This window comes from Bufo bufo, chromosome 2, assembly GCF_905171765.1.
Source record: "Bufo bufo chromosome 2, aBufBuf1.1, whole genome shotgun sequence".
Taxonomy (NCBI): Eukaryota; Metazoa; Chordata; class Amphibia; order Anura; family Bufonidae; genus Bufo; species Bufo bufo.
The window spans coordinates 400,871,662-400,892,324 of record NC_053390.1 but is presented as its reverse complement, the minus strand read 5'-3'; positions in this window follow the sequence as shown (position 1 = coordinate 400,892,324).

Genomic DNA, 20,663 nt, shown 5'->3' with positions numbered 1-20,663 from the left:
AGAGAACACCAAGATTGGCAAATTCGCCACTGGCGCCCTGTGCTCTTCACAGATGAAAGCAGGTTCACACTGAGCACATGTGACAGACATGACAGAGTCTGGAGACGCCGTGGAGAACGTTCTGCTGCCTGCAACATCCTCCAGCATGACCGGTTTGGCATTGGGTCAGTAATGGTGTGGGGTGGCATTTCTTTGGAGGGCCGCACAGCCCTCCATGTGCTCGCCAGAGGTAGCCTGACTGCCATTAGGTACCGAGATGAGATCCTCAGACCGCTTGTGAGACCATATGCTGGTGCGGTTGGCCCTGGGTTCCTCCTAATGCAAGACAATGCTAGACCTCATGTGGCTGGAGTGTGTCAGCAGTTCCTGCAAGACGAAGGCATTGATGCTATGGACTGGCCCGCCCGTTCCCCAGACCTGAATCCAATTGAGCACATCTGGGACATCATGTCTCGCTCTATCCACCAACGTCACGTTGCACCACAGACTGTCCAGGAGTTGGCAGATGCTTTAGTCCAGGTCTAGGAGGAGATCCCTCAGGAGACCGTCCGCCACCTCATCAGGAGCATGCACAGGCGTTGTAGGGAGGTCATACAGGCACGTGGAGGCCACACACACTACTGAGCCTCATTTTGACTTGTTTTAAGGACATTACATCAAAGTTGGATCAGCCTGTAGTGTGTTTTTCCACTTTAATTTTGAGTGTGACTCCAAATCCAGACCTCCATGGGTTGAAAAATTTGATTTCCATTTTTTTATTTTTGTGTGATTTTGTTGTCAGCACATTCAACTATGTAAAGAACAAAGTATTTCAGAAGAATATTTAATTAACTCAGATCTAGGATGTGTTATTTTTGTGTTCCCTTTATTTTTTTGAGCAGTGTGTATATATATATATATATATATATATATACTCATTAGACTGCTGTCCAAACAGATGTCAATGGAGAGAACAATTTTGTTCCGCCAGGAGATAAGCCACTGCCAGAAGTAGCTTTCTCCTTTCTGCCCATTAAAAACACATACTCGTTCTGCCATCACAGCTACAGAAGAAGATTTCAACTTTAAAATAAGGAAACTTTTTAACTTTTGAAAATTAAAGTACGGTATATTATTGAGTTTATTATTTTAAATATGGAAACCACTCAAGATGTTTTTCCAGTATCAGACAACCTCATTAGGCCTCATGCACACAACCGTTGTTGTGTTCCATGTCCGTTGTTCCGTTTGCCGTGATTTTCTGCGGACCCATTGACTTTCAATGGGTCCGTTGAAAACTCTGATAATATAGTAACATAGTAACATAGTACATAAGGCCGAAAAAAGACATTTGTCCATCCAGTTCGGCCTGTCATCCTACAAGTTGATCCAGAGGAAGGCAAAAAAAACCCTGTGAGGTAGAAGCCAATTTTCCTCACTTTAGGGGAATAAAAAATTCCTTCCCGACTCCAATCAGGCAATCAGAATAACTCCCTGGATCAACGACCCCTGTCTAGTAGCTATAGCCTGTAATATTATTACACTCCAGAAATACATCCAGGCCCCTCTTGAATTCCTTTATTGTACTCACCATCACCACCTCCTCAGGCAGAGAGTTCCATAGTCTCACTGCTCTTACCGTAAAGAACCCTTTTCTATGTTTGTGTACAAACCTTCTTTCCTCCAAACGCAGAGGATGTCCCCTCGTCACAGTCACAGTCCTGGGGATAAATAGATGATGGGATAGATCTCTGTACTGCCCCCTGATATATTTATACATAGTAATTAGATCTCCCCTCAGTCGTCTTTTTTCTAACGTGAATAACCCTAATTTTGATAATCTTTCAGGGTACTGTAGTTGCCCCATTCCAGTTATTACTTTAGTTGCCCTCCTCTGGACCCTCTCCAGCTCTGCTATGTCTGCCTTGTTTACAGGAGCCCAGAACTGTACACAGTACTCCATGTGTGGTCTGACCAGTGATTTGTAAAGTAGTAGGAATATGTTCTCATCACGGGCATCTATGCCCCTTTTGATGCAACCCATTATCTTATTGGCCTTGGCAGCCGCTGCCTGACACTGTTTTTTGCAGCTTAGTTTGCTGTTTATTAAAATTCCTAGATCCTTTTCCATGTCAGTGTTACCGAGTGTTTTACCATTTAGTATGTACGGGTGACTTGCATTATTCCTTCCCATGTGCATAACTTTACATTTCTCAGTGTTAAACCTCATCTGCCACTTATCTGCCCAAGCCTCCAATCTATCCAGATCCCTCTGTAGTAGTATACTGTCCTCTTCAGTGTTAATTACTTTACACAGTTTAGTGTCATCTGCAAAAATTGATATTTTACTATGCAAGCCTTCTACAAGATCATTAATAAATATATTGAAGAGAATAGGGCCCAATACTGACCCCTGAGGTACTCCACTAGTGACAGTGACCCAATCTGAGTATGTACCGTTAATAACCACCCTCTGTTTTCTATCATTGAGCCAGTTACTTACCCACTTACAGACGTTTTCTCAGAGTCCGAGCATTCTCATTTTATATACTAACCTTTTATGAGGTACAGTGTCAAATGCTTTGGAGAAGTCCATTTACACGACATCCATTGATTCGCCGCTGTCAAGTCTAGTACTTACCTCCTCATAGAAACTGATTAAATTAGTTTGACATGACCGATCCCTCACGAAGCCATGCTGATATGGCGTTATTTGCTTATTTCCCATAAGATGCTCTAACATAGCATCTCTCAGAAAACCTTCAAACAGTTTACCCACAACAGATGTTAAACTTACCGGCCTATAGTTTCCAGGCTCTGTTTTTGGACCCTTTTTGAATATTGGCACCACATTTGCCATGCGCCAATCCTGTGGGACATTCCCTGTCAGTACAGAGTCCGCAAATATCAGAAATAAGGGTCTGGCTATGACATTACTTAATTCCCTTAGGATACGGGGGTGTATGCCATTCGGTCCTGGCGATTTGTCTATTTTGATTTTTTTAAGTCGCTGTTGTACTTCTTCCTGGGTCAGACAGGACACTTTTAATGGCGAATTTATTTCAGCATTCAGCATTTCATCTGACAGTTTATTTTCCTCAGTGAATACATTGGAGAAAAAAATATTTAACAGCTTTGCTTTCTCCTCGTCGCTCTCTGCGACTCCCCCCTCATTACTCTTTAAAGGGCCGACACCTTCAGATTTATACTTTTTAACATTTATATAATTGAAGAACATTTTAGGGTTAGTTTTACTCTGTTTGGCAATTAATCTCTCGGTCTCTAGTTTGGCCGCTTTTATTTGTTTTTTACATGTTCTGTTTTTTTCCTTATAGTTTTTCAGTGCTTCCGTGCTACCCTCCTGTTTTAGGGTTTTATATGCTTTCTTTTTGTCATTTATTGCTTTCTTTACAGTTCTGTTTATCCACATTGGTTTCTTTTTGTTCCTTAACCTTTTATTCCCATACGGTATGTACCTCTCACAATCAGATTTTAGGATGTTTTTAAAGATATCCCATTTTTTGGCTGTATTTTTATTTTTGAGGACTTTGTCCCAGTTAGTTAGGCCTATGGCCTCTCTTAGTTGGCTAAATTTAGCTTTTTTGAAGTTTGGTATTTTTGTTTCTCCCTGTAGAAACGCTCTTTTGAATGATAATTGGAAGGTTATTACTTTATGGTCACTATTTCCCAGGTGTCCCCCAACCTGCACGTCTGTTGTTCTGTCAGGTCTATTGGTTAATATTAAGTCCAGTATGGCCGTCCCTCTAGTCGGGTCCTGAACCAGTTGGGAGAGATAATGGTCTTTGGTTATTGCCAAGAATCTGTTTCCTTTATGAGATATACAAGTTTCAGTTTCCCAGTCTATATCTGGGTAGTTGAAGTCCCCCATAATAACCACCTCATTATGATTTGCCGCCTTGTCTATCTCGTTTAGTAGTAGATTTTCTGTGGACTCTGGTATATTAGGTGGTTTATAGTAGACTCCTATTAGTAATTTATTGTTGTTTTTAGCTCCATGTATCTCTACCCACAGTGACTCCACATGTTCATGTCCCTCACTTATATCTTCACGGAGTGTGGGCTTTAGACAAGATTTTACATAAAGGCAGACCCCTCCACCTCTCCGGTTTTGACGATCCTTTCTGAACAGACTGTAACCTTGTACATTAACTGCCCAGTCATAGCTATCATCCAGCCATGTCTCAGTTATTCCCACTATGTCATAGTCCTCCTCACACATCACTAATTCCAGTTCACCAGTTTTATTAGTCAGACTTCTGGCATTAGTATACATACATAATGCACCGTTTGTCATCCGCGTCCGTGATCCGTGTTTCCAGTCCGTCCAAAAAATATGACCTGTCCTATTTTTTTCTTGGACATCAGTTCGCGGACCCATTCAAGTCAATGGGTCCGTGAAAAAACACTGAGGCACACAAGATTGTCATCCGTGTCCGTTTTTTTCCTATCATTTGCAAGGCAAACTTGACTTGGGGACAAAACATAACTGAACAGAACGGAATGCTCCAATATGCATTCCGCTCTGTTTGGTTGCGTTCTAATACCGGAGAGCAAACCACAGCATGCTGCACTTTTCTTTCTGTCATGGGATGCGGGGCAAGATGCATTGTGGGTCATAAGGATCCAAGTCAATGGGGACAGATCTGTTTTCCCTGACACAATCTGACACAATAGAAAACTGATCTGTCCCCCATTGACTTTCAATGGTGTTCATGACGGATGCGTCTTGGCTATGTTACAGATAATACAACCGGATCCGTTCATAACGGATGCAGATGATTGTATTATCAGTAACAGAAGCGTTTTTGCTGATCCCTGCTGGATCCAGCAGAAACGCTAGTGTGAAAGTAGCCTAAGATTCTCCAAATAATTATTTCACATTTATACATGTTTTTGCTCCATAGATGAACTAAGCAATAGACTATATACCAAGGGTTCACAACCTTTTTTGGTCTGGAGGCCGCATTGCCACAATTAGAGATGAGTGAATTTTTCAAAAATTCGATTCGGCCGGCTTGCCGAATTTTCTTAAAAAAAACTTGGTTCGATCCTAATTTATTCGTGGCGAATTTAGTTAAAAAAAATGCTTTTTCCTGGCTGCAGAGAGCTTTTATAGTGGTGTAGAACACTGTGCCTTGCAGTAACACGCATAGGGAGTCTGTTGTGGTAGTGAAATTATACTGTGAGTCCGTATGACATGCAGATGACAGGCGTCGCTCTTAGAATCACAGCACACCAAGAAGAAGCACACTTCTTTTACACCGTCGTCAGCGGATTCTACATAGATACCTACAGAACCTGTTCCATTAAACACTTATACAAGTAGAGCCCCCCGACAGAGTGGAGAGGGTGTCAGCAGTAAGTTTGTGTCGATGTCACTGATTATTTTGCCCTTCCTCTGATCCGTCACAACAATAACCCACAAAAACCGGATCCTGTCTGTGGAGCATCTGCCTTTACTCGGTCAGCATTTGGTCAGTAGTCCATTAGTATTACTAAAGGCAAAAAAAACAGGAGTGGATCCAAAACAGAGATGACACGTGAATGGAATATTTGCATGTTTTCTGTGTTTTGTACCTACTCCTGCTTTTGGCTACCAAATCAAAGTTAATTCTGATGGGACCATACAGGCCTTACAGCTGCTACACAGACAGTATCCGTGGTGCATATTATTTTTCCTTCCTTCTGACAGATCAGAAGAAGGGTCAAATAAATGATGATGTAAGCCAGGCCGAAAGGCAAAATAGTGGCGCAGTCATGAAGTGGGGAGGGTTGGAACAGCATGAGAAGTCCACAGAGTGGCCCTATGACATAGTGTTGAGGTGGCAGCAGCATAAGGAGACCACAGAGTGGCAAAATGACAGTGTGGAGGTGGCAGCAGCAGCATCAGGAGGAGGCCACAGAGTGGCACAATGACATAGTGTGGAAGTGGCAGCAGCAGCATCAGGAGGCCACAGAGTGGCACAATGACATAGTGGTGGCAGCATCAGGAGACCACAGACTGGCAAGGTGACATAGCATGGAGGTGGCAGCAGCATGAGGAGACCACAGAGTGGCAAGGTGACAGTGTGGAGGTGGCAGCAGCATCAGGAGACAACAGAGTGGCAAGGTGACAGTGTGGAGGTGGCAGCAGCATCAGGAGACCACAGAGTGGCAAGATGACATAGTGTGGAGGTGGCAGAAGCATCAGGAGACCACAGAGTGGCCAGATGACATAGTGTGGAAGTGGCAGCAGCATCAGGAGGCCACAGAGTGGCAAGGTGACATAGTGTGGAGGTGGCATCAGCATCAGGAGGAGGCCACAGAGTGGCACAATGACAATGTGGAGGTGACGGCAGCATCAGGAGACCACAGATTGGAAGGGTGACATAGTGTGGAGGTGGCAGCAGCATCAGGAGGCTGACATAGTTGCTGGTGGGTGGCAATACCAGTACCAGCTGAAGATGGTGGGTGAGAGAAGGAGCACTTGGCATCAGATGTGTGGCATCAGGCGGGTGGCAGCATCAGAATAGTAGCTGAGGCAAGTAGCCACAAGAAACCGGTCTCTTTTGTCAAAGTGTTGGTGTGGCACCACGGATTATCTAGTCTGATGAATCAGGCATTGGTGGGTGGAAATCCTGGCTGATCCTGTCACCGCCAGTTCTGTGAAAAGGTCTGACAGATGTTCTTCTCTACCTCTTGTATGACGGTCTTTGTTTTGGTTTCACTTTGTCAGCTCCTTTCCTTCTGCCAGGTGTCACTTATTTAGACTAATTGTCTTACTTTATATTCCCTCCCATACTGCCTCACTTTGCGGTTTATACTACTTCCTGGATGAAGTGTTCACTGCTTGAGGCTGCTGCTGCTGTTTGCTCAGATAAGTCTTTTCCTTTATTGTGTTTCCTTGCTGGCTTTATTCTAGGTGACCCTGACTCCGTCCGTATTAAGTGCAGGGAGCCGGTGGTCGTGTCCCCTCACTATTATAGGGTTTTCAGATGTCACACAGTCTTAGGTACGTGGGCATGCAATCGTCTACCATTGAGACCCTTGCATGTGCTTAGCAGTCAGGGAGAACTCTTAGGGATTTATAGGGCTCACCTATATGCTCCTTAGTTTGGGATCAAGCCAGCTGGTCGTTTATTTATAAGTTCCAGCTATCTGCAACTTCACCCGTGACAGATCCACGCCTGATTCATCTTGACAAAGGTCAGTCTTTCCACATTTTGGGTGGACAGGCGAGTTCTTCTTGGGGTAACTATGGCCCCGGCTGCCCTAAACACCCGTTCTTATGCCACACTACTGGCGGGGCAAGACAGCTTTTCCAGGGCAAACTCTACGAGTTGCGGCCACAAATCCAGTTTGGCTGCCCAGTAGTCCAGCATATCTTCAATGATGGCTGGCAGGGTGCACTCCAAGTATGCCACCACCTGCTGTTTCAGGTTCTGCTCTACGTCTAGCTGCTGGTGAGTAGTTTCTTCAGTATGCGGGTGAAGAAAGCTGCTCATCAGCGACTCTAGACTCAGGCTGCTGCTGATGGAGCTGGTACTGCACCTGCCACCCCAACCCTCCCCAGCAGCCATGGCAGTGGAACATGAGCGCAGATGGCCCCCCTGGTCAGACCTGCAAGAGGATGGACGATGGCGGAGATAGGTAGCAGCCAAGTGACTACATAGGATATCTCTATAGTAGTGGTGATCGGGAATATTCTAATCGCAAATTTTTATCGCGAATATCGGCACTTCGAGAATTCGCAAAGATGTAGAATATAGTGCTATATAATCCTAATCACGAATATTCTAGATTTTTTTTTCATCAGTAACTTCCCTTCTTACTTGTGGGCCAATGAGTAGGCTGCAAAATCTTTATCAGAGCTTAGCAACATCCCTAGCAACCAATAGGAAAGTTGCCTACCTGTCACGGCTGTATGTGAGCAACAAGAGCATACACAGTAGATAGAGCTACTGACCGGACCCAAACTAGGGAGGATAAAGGGTGACCCCTGTCAGACCCTCAAAGCTCTCCCTATGCTGCTAAGCACATGCCCGGATCCAAATGGTGGATCGAGGCATGCCCGCGTACCTAAGACTGATGACCACTGTAACCCCTACAATAGTGGAAGGGGCACGGCCACCGGTGCCCTGCTCAGTATATGGACGGAACCGGGGTCGTCTCAGATCCAGTCAACAAACAAACAGAAACACACAATGTCTGCACACTTAACGGAAGGAGCTGCATGCAGCAGAGAAGACAGATCCAAAGACAGCTGGCAATATCCGGAGTACTTGCTGCAGCAGAACACAGGTCCAGTGAAATGATAGCACACAAGTGAAGATGCTCAAGCGAGAGATACAACTCAAATGAGAAATATAATCCACACCCTAGAAAGGAGGAGGGGTGATTTAAAGGCAGAGAAATCAAACACAGAAGGAACAGCTGGGAGGAAGGAAACAGAAAGTAAAGACCTCATCACAGGGGCGGAGAAACAGAGCAGAGAGAACTCCTCCAAGCTCTAGTAGTGACATCATCACAGGGGTGGAGAAACAGAGCTGTGAGAACGTCTCAAAGCTCTGGTAGTGACACTACCCTTTTACTATATAGGAAACTCCCCAGCAGCCATTTTCTGCTGTTTTTTTTTTTTTTGCAGTTCTGAGAGAGAGAGCAGTAACATTGATGTGCTCTGTGCTTTCATCTTGATCCTATTCCTTATCCAATTACATTAGATAGTTAGTTAGCTCATATATATAGATAGTTAGTGGGAGATAGTCAGTGTAGGTTAGATAGTGATCTAGTGTAGTTGATAGGTTCCAGTGCAGGGTCAGGTAGTGTGATAGGAATTACTGTTTCTCTGCTGTCCACACATACATGCCACAGACATAGTGCTGTGATGTCACAGCAATACTTAGTTGGAATCAGGTTAGTTGACACTCCAACTGGGTGGATACGTAAGTACCAGGTGACGGTTCCCAGGCCAAGTTACAATAGAAAAATTAAGACTCCTGTACTCCACTGGATTGCTTCAAGTATTGTATTTTATTAAGCAAGCGTATTTACAGTTCAAATGAAATATATTGAATGTTTTCGGTAATTTAGCCTTCTTCAGAACACTGGAATAATTCACAGACATACAATAATTAGAAAATTGTGCAAATCATAATATGGTTTCATATAACGTGATGTATGACAAAGCATAAATCCCACAGTGAGTGGTCCCAAGAGACCATATATGCGACTGACAAATAACGTGGACTCCTTAAAGGGCCTGAGCAAACGGCAGGTGTCACGCATGAGCTGCCACTGGTTGACATTAAAGTTACACAGGGGAGTACTCCTGTCCGCTTGCATCATCAAGAAATCATTTATGACCTTTCTCTGTTCGTATAGTCGGTCCAACATATGGAGGGTGGAATTCCAACGGGTGGAAACGTCTCATATGAGCCTATGTTGGGGGATGCCTTTCTGCCGCTGTAGCTCAAGGACGGTGTGCTTTGCGGTGTACGAGTGGCTAAAGTGCATGCAAAGTTTCCTGGCCATTTTTAGGATGTCTTGCAGATGGGCGGAAGACTTCAGGAACCGCTTGACAACGAGATTGAACACGTGCTCCATGCAGGGTGCATGGCTCAGCCCTCCTTGATGCAGCACTGACACCATGTTCTTCCCGTTGTCGGTCACCATGGTTCCGATTTTCAGTTGTCACGGAGAAAGACAGTATTCGATTTCTTGATGAAGGACACGGAGCAGTTCCTCCCCTGTGTGACTCCATTCGCCCAAGGAAACAAGGTGCAGAACATCGTGACACCGCCGTGCCCTGCAAATGTAGTATGCTGGAGAGGCACTGTGAATTGTCCCTGCAGTGGAGGCTGAGGACACGGTGGAGGATGAGGAGGCAGAGGCAGACACTGTTGCAGGACCAATGGCATGACAACATGCTGGTGTGGCTGTGCAGGAACCACATTCACCCAGTGGGCCGTAAATTACATTTATTGGCCCAGACCATAGTTAAAGCTCCACACGTTGGTGCTGCCGTGCACTTTGGCAGACACCGACAGGCTCAAGGTCTGGCCCACCTTCTGTTCTACATGTGTGTGCAGGGTTGGTACTGCCTTTTTTTTTAACAAAGAAATGACGGCTTGGGACTCTCCACCTAGGCTCGGCACAAGCCATCAGTTCTCTGAAAGGTGCAGAGTCAACCACTTGGAAAGGGAGGGACTGCAGTACCAGCAACTTGGAATGGAGCACGTTCAGCTTCTGCTCCGTTGGATTAGTGCACGCATACTGTTTTCTCTTGGCAATAGCTTCAGTGATCGATAGCTGATGGAATGACTGACGAGGAGTAGGATGGCGAGGTGCAGGAGCATCAGGACCAGTAGATGTTGGGAAGGACAGACCGCTCCCTTCGGCTGAAGTGGTGAAGCCTTGCCTGCCTGAAACCGGGTGGGTGCCACTGGGTGATGCAGCGGTTGCTGCAGTAGGCTGGACCACCACACCCGGCCACGATTCACCTTCTGTCCACAGATTCTACATATGGCCATGTTTACCTCCTCTGGCCACTTAACAAAAAACTGCCACACCGCCGAGTAGGTGATTTTACCCCCAACACTACACACTGATTGACTGCTACCGCCACTTACTCCGTGAACCCATGCACCGCCTCTTCCCGGGCAGAAGCGGGTGGTCTACCCCGGGCACTTTTGGCTCCTGACCTCCCACTGCTGCCACCCTGCTGATTCCTGGCCACGCCAGCGACTTGCTGGCTCCCTCTTCTCCTGATGATGATGATGAATTTCTTTCATTACCCGGCTCTCAAGTGCGATCAACTACATCATCATCATCGAGTACTGTCTGCATGTCACTGATGTCCTCCTCAACCATCTCTAGGTCAGGAGCCTGACCACTTGCAACACCAGCTCCCCACTCTCCTCATCACTCCTTGCCCGCCTAGTGGAGGAAGCGGCAGATGTCTACTCCACATCTTGGCTTGCCAGTAGCTGCTGAGTGTCTTCTAGTAGCTCGTCCTCACTGTACAGTAGAGCTGAGCCCACAGCATACAATCCTTCTCTGGCTGAGGGAACAGAAAAGAACAGAGGACAGGTGAGAGCACAGGGCCTTGGCTGGGGGTGTCTGTCACTTGCGACGAAGTCGAAGATCGAGTCAACCATTCAAGAATCGCTGCATTGCTGGTCTAGACACGACCGCTAGATGACACTGGGAGCTCAGGCCTCTGGAAGTGACCCCTGCTGCCACGGCCCCTTACTCTGCTGTGACCTCTGCCTGCACCAGAAACATGTAGGCCTCTGCCACTCCCCTGGCACTTCTCTGTCTAACATACTGTTAGATCAAATAAATAAATAAAAAGGAAATTTAAACACCCCAAAAAAGTCTGTAATTTTCTCACTTCACCACACAATGACTAATAAGCCCTTTTTTTCCCCACTAATACACACAAAAAAGGGCTTTAGAACATATACTGTAACTGCACTGCTGAACAAAAAATATATATTTTCTTTTTCGACTACTACAAGAGACAAATGGCTTTAGAACATATAACTGCACCGCTGAACGGCAAATATATATATTTTTGTCCACTAAAACACGAGAAAAAGGGCTTTAGAACATATAACTGCACCGCTGACCGGCAAATATATTTTTCCTTTTTCCACTAATACACGCCACAAAAGGCTTTAGAACATATCACTACACTGATGAATGGCAAATATATTTTTTCCTTTTTCCACTAATACACGAGAAAAAGGGCTTTAGAACATATAAATGCATCGCTGAACGGCAAATATATTTTTTATTTTTCCACTAATGCACGAGAAAAAGGGCTTTAGAACATATAACTGCACCACTGACCGGCAATATATATTTTTTCTTTTTCCACTAATAAACGCCACAAAAGGCTTTAGAGCATAAAACTGCACCGCTGAACAGCAAATATATATTTTATTTTTCCACTAATACACGAGAAAAAGGGCTTTAGAACATATAACTCAGGCATCCTCAAACTGCGGCCCTCCAGCTGTTGCAAAACTACAACTCCCAGCATGCCCAAACAGCCTACAGGTATCAGCCTACAGCAGGGCATTGTGGGAGTTGTAGTTTTACAACAGCTGGAGGGCCGCAGTTTGAGGATGCCTGATATAACTCCACCGCTGAACGGCAAATATATTTTACTTTTGCCACTAATACACGACAAAAAGGCAAATATAACTGCACCGCACAAGGGCAAATAAGACGTCGAAATATTTCCTTGTAATAACCCATGTTAAGGCATGTACCAAACAGCGCTTGCACCCCAATAACAAGAACGGTTTTCTGGAATTACAGAGCTGTATAGAGGCAGTTTGGGTCCCTAGTCAGTGCAGCAAGGTGTAATAGGATTGTTCCTATTACCCAGGCTGTAAACTCTCCTACTGAACCCTGTTCAACATAAATGCTGTGGAATGATTTCTCCCTATCCTTTCCGTACACCTTGAAAGATCTTTCCCTGCACTTGTAAATAGTTTTTTTTAGCACAATTAAGTTTTTTTTAGCACTGTCCCTAGCGCCTGCTGACGTCTCTCCCTGCACTAAGTACACTGGAAAATGGCAGAATCCAAGATGGCTGAGGCTATTTATAGGGCTGTGACATCACAGGGCTGGCTGGCTGCTGGGTGATCCCGCCTTCCCAGAGTTCCTTGCTCCATGTCCTCACACATGCAGCAGCCATTTTAGGAAAAAATGTGATTCGTTACCACGAAGCGTGAGGAAATTTAGATTCGGTGCGAATTGAATTTTTCCTGAAATTCGTATCAAATTCCACTTCGTCAGCTTCGATTCGCTCATCTTTAGCCACTATGTTCTATTTCAAAGGGCCGGAAAAAACTTGTTGATAGGTGCTTGTTTGCATCGACCCATTATACAGGCTGATATAAGGGGAATAGGAGAGGGATGATTGCTAAGGTGGTTGTTTCTCCATCATTCAGTTTTATTGATTAGACAGAGAGATGTGGTGACAGTAATCAAACATCTTTCATTTGAAGAAAGTTACAAATCAGCTGACAAATAAGTGATTGCTGGTTATCGGCTATTCGGCAGTACGATTATATAGGCCAGGTATTATGAACACTTATTTTAAGTAATTGGCCAGAAAAATTGGGCAGTGTAATAGGGGCTTAAATAGCAATGCTTTCTTCCCTGTCATCCTGCCATCTAATCATAAATGAGCTCCTTCATGCACTGCAGAGGATAGCACTCTCTGGTTATTACTGCCTTCTGTCCACAAAATTAGGTTATATGTGTGTGACAGGAACCATCCAATAACCAGTAAGCACTTGCCATTACAAATGGTAAAACCTCTCAAAGTCTAACCCTATAATGACCAGGCCTGAAAAGCCTTAAAGACCAGACACTTTTTTGTGATTTAGTGCACACTGTAACTTTTTATTTGTTGAACTGCCAAAATAGTTTTTGTGACTTTTATGCGACACATAGGGCGTTTTAATATGTTTTAGCATTTTTTTTCTTTAGCTCTAGTTCAGGAAAACTAAAAATGAAAAATGACTTTAAAAGTTTTTGCAAACTATAGCCCCTTATTAGACATGAGTGAATCGATCCGTAAGAATCAATTCATCTCAACAAGCAGGATTCTGCACCTGCAATGGGGTGTTACCAAAGCTGAGGATGCTCCCCCAGCCACTTGATTTACAGAACCGGACATCTCGCTCAGCCCTGAGAATCTCACACCTGTGATGCTACTCCGAATAGTGGCGCAATTGTAGAGGCCCTGCTTCCACTACTGAAGCATCGACTGTTCATGCACCGATACCCATACATAAGTGACTAAGCCAGCTTGGTAAGCACAAATAAAATCTCTCTTTACTCTTTACTGAATAGATGATTAGGGTTGCAGTACAAACCTACCCAGTAGGCACAGTTTTCAAGGCAGAAATTCTCTAGAAGGCTTACTATTAGGGGTAGGCAGCATGCTGTTCCGATCTAAATCTCTCTCTCGGTGTACCATGCTACCCAAATGACCACAGGCTTGCAAGCTCTCAACAAACTTTCTGCAGTTCCCATCTGCAGGATGCAGTCCTTAAACGGGTGGCCTGTCTATCTCAGAAGCGTTCTGTGCACCAGAAGTAATTAACCAAGTCCACAGGCAGTAAAGTCCAAAACCATAAGTGTGTGTTACATTTGCTATCTAGTTCATTCACTGCATTTATGGTCCTGAACCATTTGTATAAATGCAATGCTTTTTTGTTCCTCAGTAAAGTTGCATTTCTTTGCAGGGACTGTTTGGCAGAGCATACAAAAACATGTTTTCACTGTAGCTTGACTTGCTAGGAACTCTCTACAATACCCTAGCTAGGAGAAATGCGACAAGCCCATAACCCGGCAACTGGTTACCAAGCCTGTCACATTAAATATTCCCTCGTATACACAGCATTGTTGGATCACATAGTTCATAAATCACAGTAATCCATAGACTTCTCTTTAGGATAAAATTTCACCATGTGTTTTACAAACTTAAAGAATGCCAAGAAAAGTTTTGAAGTGGCAGCACCATTATGCAAGCTCAAGGCTGTATTTCTTTACACCATTATTTTGCACCAAAAAATTGGAACACTCCATTTATAAATGTGGCGCATTTCCAGAATTGAGTACGCCACTCCCCCACACCATCGTAGTATTCCTTACAAGGAGTGCATTACCACAATGATAGCATTTCTATTTTTCACATGCCTCTTCTCTATCATATGCCTAAATGGGAAGGGTTGTCAAGAAAAGTAGATCTACTGGTGTCTGTAAACTTCAAGGGGTATTCCGGTTATAAAAAGTTATCCCCTATTCACAGGAGCCCCCCTGAAATGGACAGAGAGGCTGATAGTTGAGCGCTGTACTTGGCTATCTCCAGCGCTCCCATAGAAATTAATGCAGCGGTGGAGTGCATTTCCGACCAGCCGCTCCGTCAATTTCAGGTGGGCTCCATAGGGTATGGGGTATTCTCGTGATCAGTGGGGATCCCAAGAGAATACCCTTTAACCATTAAATGGCAACTGTCAGCAAGTACAGTATGTTTTTTTTTTCTATATTGCAGTTGCTTTTTAAACAGTCTTTCATATATATAACTTGTGCATAATTTTAATAAAAGGTCTGTAAGGAACTTCCTTCTCCCCGGAAAGATTAACATGTGCTGAGAATTTTGCTCTCCAAAAAACAGTTTTGAAGGAAGCAGCTGCCTGGGAACAAGCATGACTGTAATTAGTAGTTGCTCAACGCTTTGCATATCCCTACAGTAAAGGCAGATGAATGCCAAGGAGAGAGAGAAATGGGCAACACATATTGATTCCTACTTCTTAGCTCATAAAAACTGTTTACTTGATTCGTATGCGGGGCATAATGTCTGCATATGGTACCCAAGGACAGGTCCCCTTTAAAATACATCTTACATGTTACCGTATCTATTAAAAGAGACACTCCATATGAGTAGATCTTTCCAATTTTTCACTTTATTATCCATAAGAAAAACAGACTCAATTATTAAAGTTCCGGAGCTGCTGGGAATTATATGAGAGCAATTTTGGTCGTAGAACCATCTCTAAAATAGAACAGTTAATAACTAAGCTTCTCAGCAAATGCAAAGGAGGGATTTATGTTTATAATGTGCATGGGGCTGCCATATTGATTTACACCTAGTAAACAGAGAGAAACTGGGTTACATTTATCACACTACACAGACTGTTGTTGTACTGGTATAGCCTCTAACATTCCTTTGCTCAGGATGGGGGAGAAGAGGCAATATGCCAAAAATCCACATACTGTTTTCCACCAGGATCTTACCTGCTTGATAAATCACGTAAAAGTATATACCCGTGTAAGTAAAGGGGGAGCAGACATAGTAATCTGCACTTTAACAATTATCACCAGAACAAGCAACCATTGTAAGTCTATGGAAATAACAGACACAAGGGAGTGCAGTGGGGGCTCCTGTGCTCCTAAAGGGCCAGTGTATGCCAAGTGCCCATTATTCCAGTTAATGTTTGCATTTCCTGAGCTTTAGGGCTCATGCACACAGCCTTTGGTCAGCCGTTCCGTGTATTGGGGACGGGACTGCGTCAACCAAAAGATTTGGCTTTGAGTGACTCTTAATAGCATTACTCCGGCAGTCCCCTAGTTTTTAACCTTTAACCCTTCTACAATGATTCAGACATTGCTCCAGGGGAACCAAAAAACTTGTAACCTCCTGGAGTAGTCTCTGTATGATTTACAGATGATCCATGGCAGTCAAGAGACAACTGTGCATACCATGCATGCAGTGAAGGGTCAATATGAAGGTCAGGCAAAGGCCAGGTCAGACAGCGGAAGGGTCACAATCCTTGAATGGGCAGAAAAACGGAAAACGGGCAGACAGTGAATATAGAATGCCTTAGCAGGATACTAGCAGGCTAGGAAACTAATTGCTCAGGCACACTCTCATAGGGGAAGGTGCCTTAAGTACCCTCAGGTCGCCAACTATAGGCTTGAGAAGATTGAGGTGGGCACACTGGCCCTTTAAGAGCTGGAGGGAGCACATGCCCTACAGGCAGAGGAGAAGAGGCTTTGCCGGCAAGCAGACCACAGCTTGCATGGGGGGACAGAGCAACCCTGGTGAAAAGCTGCGATTTCAATTCCTGTCCTTATCTATATCAGTTTACAATTAAATTTCCCTACTTCAACCAATACACGCTCTAGGAACAATTTATTGAATTCCAGTCAACTTAACTGGAAACTTTTAGTACTGGAAGAAACTTGAGTGTCCGGATGAAATTCATTTGAATGTGGAAGGAAAGTGCTTTTTTCCCCCCATGTTTCATTCCTTACATTTTGACCCATCAGCAAAGCAACTGTAATGAGGGGCAGGTGGTGCGTGCTTCCTTCGCAGCACCACCGGCAACCTGCGCAAGGAGAGGGGCAAGGACATAGCCTGCGCCCTCGTCTCCATGGCAGCAGGCGAGCAGCAGGGGAGCCGAGCGGCAATAATGATGATCAGTGCTCGGCTGAGTTGGGCTGCTGTGAGTCACATGACGTCACGAGAAGGTATGGTTATCTACTAAAAATCTGTCTCTTAAAGTACCATCTAATAAGTGTCACGGTGGGGAGTGGGGGAAACTCCCCACCATCCAAAGTCTGAAATCAAGGAAAGCTACTAGGCCTGGAAGCCAGGATAAGGGAGAAGGAGACCTCCTATCGCCATCCTCATCCTATCCCTGACCTCCTGACTGTATAAGCCGCCCTCGATGGTAGGGGGGCTCATACTCTCGAACCTGGGCCCTACTGACCCTATCTGTCCCTGCAATATGGAAGTCAGGAATAAGAGACTCATCCACGACACGGATAAATTGGAGTCTCCCACAGGCCTAGTAACAAGGAGGAGACAGCAAGCAACAACTGAATGTGAGGTAAGTATCCTGTGGCCAGATGACCACAGACAACAGAACGACAAGATCACTTACCGGAAGCCACAGCTTGCTGTCTTGTAGTTCCCCCTCTGGGGAACCCCAGGAACCCCCTTCCGGAGGTACAACAAACAGGACATGTCTAGCAACCATGCGGGATCAACCACACCATAGACAAACCACACATGGAACAAACATCATAAGTGCAGCACCATACATAACAACAATGGGGAAGGGTAGACATAGGCAAGGACCTCGATGTCCAACAAGGTGGCCCTCAAAGACTGGGCAGATGGAGCAGAATGGAGCATAACTTCCACCCACAGCAAGGCTAGAGCACAACCAAGCAAAGGCTAAATAGCTAGAAGAGACCACACCCTGATCTAACCAAGTCAGGATATTAACCCCACGCACACCACACAGCAGGGAGACACAACTTAAAGGGAAAGTGCACGTGCAAACCACAAACTACACGTTGCCACAAGCAACAAGTCTGCACGGCAACCGTGTCACGGTCAAACACCAATATGACCGTGACAATAAGTTTCCTCCACAATTTATTGGTCCTTATGAGATCATTAAGGTTATTAACCCTGTATCATTTAAACTAAAACTACCTGATTCATTTCGCATCCACAATGTGTTTCACAAATCTTTACTCAAGAAGTATGTGTCACCTGGAATTCTAGGTCTTAAGGATTATTGATATTAGAAAGGTCCGGAATTCTTTCCAGTATCTGGTGCATTGGAAGGGTTTCAAGCCAGAAGAGAGGTCTTGGGTGCCGATGAGTAAGTTACATGCTGCCAGACTGGTGAAGAGGTTCCATCTGGCTCATCCGGAGAAACCCTATCCTATGACTTTGGGTTCGGTGTCCCCTCGTAAAAGGGAATGTACTGTAACGAGGGGCAGGCGGCACGTTCTTCCTTCACAGCACCGCTGGCAACCTGCGCAAGGAGAGGTGCAACTACGTAGCCTGCGTCCTCGTCTCCATGGCAGCAGATGAGCAGCAAGGAAGCCGAGCGCCGATAATGATGATGGGTGCTCGGCTGAATTGCGCTGCTGTGAGTCACGTGACGCTGGCCATGTCATTTGACTCACTAGCCAGGCCTATTTAAACAGGCAGCCTGCTGGTTGCCTGTGATTAAGGTCATTATACGCTCCTGTATTCCTGCCTTTGTGTTCCTGAATTCTGACCCCGGCTCTGCTCATTTGACCTCGCTTCTGCTCATCCCCTTTTGCTTGTCGTGATCTCCTGGTACTGACTTCCGGCTTGTGTTTGGACTTGCTCTTGTTGCTCCCTTGTACTGATTTGACTTCCTGGTATTTGACTTTGGCTAGTTTGACTTGCTTTGTGTTCTGTTTGTGCTGTCATTTGTTTTTCCCCTGCACTTACTTAACCTGTTACGGACACAGGGCGTACCTGTACGCCCTGTGTATTTCCGATCACCGCCGCGCGGTGGGTGGTGATCGGAACAAGGCGCCTGCTCAAATCATTGAGCAGGCACCTTGGTACAATGCCCAGGGGGGTCCTATGTCAATTAAGACCTGCGGTTTGCTGGTTTCCTGGTGACCCGATAACCCAGAATAGGGCGGTGATCGGTGGTGTTATAATACACCACCAATCACCGTCCTGCGATCCTGAGAGGTGGCACTCCCGCCACCTCTCAGAATCGCTTCTGATTGGCTGGCTGAGCAGGTGGGCGGGCGCAGCTGCAATTTTAAATTGCCAGAGCTCCTCTCCCCGCTCATACAGGTCTGTGGAGCAGGAGAGAGAGGAGCTCGGCTGTATTGTACGTTTTTTTACACATTGGTGTATTTTGTAGAGGTAGGGAGAGTGAGGGAGAGTTAGGAAAAAAAAAAAGGTATACAGGTATACACCTGATCGGGTGTCTGGGGTCCACAGCACTCAGCTGTGTGACCCTAGATCCCCCAGGGGTGCTGCAGCTTGCCCCCCGCCCCCACACACATTTTTTTGGGGCGCTGACTGTGGCCGGCACTCTTAGCGCCCAGCCACTTTTAGCGCATCGCCCACCCCACCGCTGATCAGCTTCATACCGCTGATCAGCGTGTTTGAATCTTTTTTTTTTGGGGGGGGGTTAAAAAAATGTTTTTATTTTTTTTTCCTGTTAGGTTTAGGGTAAGTGAACACCCGTCCCCCACACACACGCACACTGAATAAAGTATTCAACGCACGCACACACACACACTCCCCGCCGGACGTCGAGGAGGCATATGCCCTGCTTGCCTCCGAATCCGAGTCCCAGTGAGGACGAGGATGAACCCACTTTCCTCTTGTCATCCGCCTCCTCATCATCATCTAGCGATGATGATGAGCCCCCAAGGTGGCGGAGACACCACCAGGCGGAGCAAGGGGACCGCCATGCCAGGGACCCTGTGGCCAACACTAGTACGAGCAGCTCTGGGGCTCGTACTAGATTTCCGGCCCACCAGATAAGTCCACCTAAACCCCCTACCGGTGAACTTGTCTGGTGTACCCCAGAACATTTTGAGCCTGTGATTCCTGATTTTGTTTGCCAAGCAGGAATCAAGATTCCCACAGTGGGCTTCACTGAATATGACTATTTTAGTCTTTTTTTCAGTGACCACTTTGTGAATCTGATGGTGGAGTAAACGAACCTGTATACCCAACAGTTCATTGCTCAACACCCGGGCTCATTTTTGGCTAGGGCCGGTGGCTGGACTCCGGTCAGTGCAGCCGAGATGAGGACGTTTTGGGGCCTCGTGCTGCATATGGGCCTAGTAAAAAAAAACTGTGTCAGGCATTACTGGAGTGGGGACGTCCTCTACCAGACCCCGCTTTACAGTACGGCCATGACACATACCCGGTTTGAGGCATTTCTGGAAATGCCTGCATTATGCAGATAATTTCTCAACACAATGAATAAAGTACCAATATACACATAAATATATAAAAATTTATTATAAAAAAAAAACATACATACATACAATAGCGTGGAAACAAATAAAGTGACAACAAGCGATTGCTCACATCAATCCTATGCCATCATGATGTAATGTCATGCATAGGCTAACCATCTGAAGTACATCATAAATATAAACATACTAGACATTAAGCCCGTTACAATAACGGGCGCTAGAACAGTAGTGCTGGCACTGTGATGGGGGATCTGTGGATGGCACTGTTATAGGGGATCTGTGGGTGGCACTGTTATAGGGGATCTGTGTATGGCACTGTTATGGGGGGATCTGTGGATGGCACTGTGATGGGGGATCTGTGGATGTCA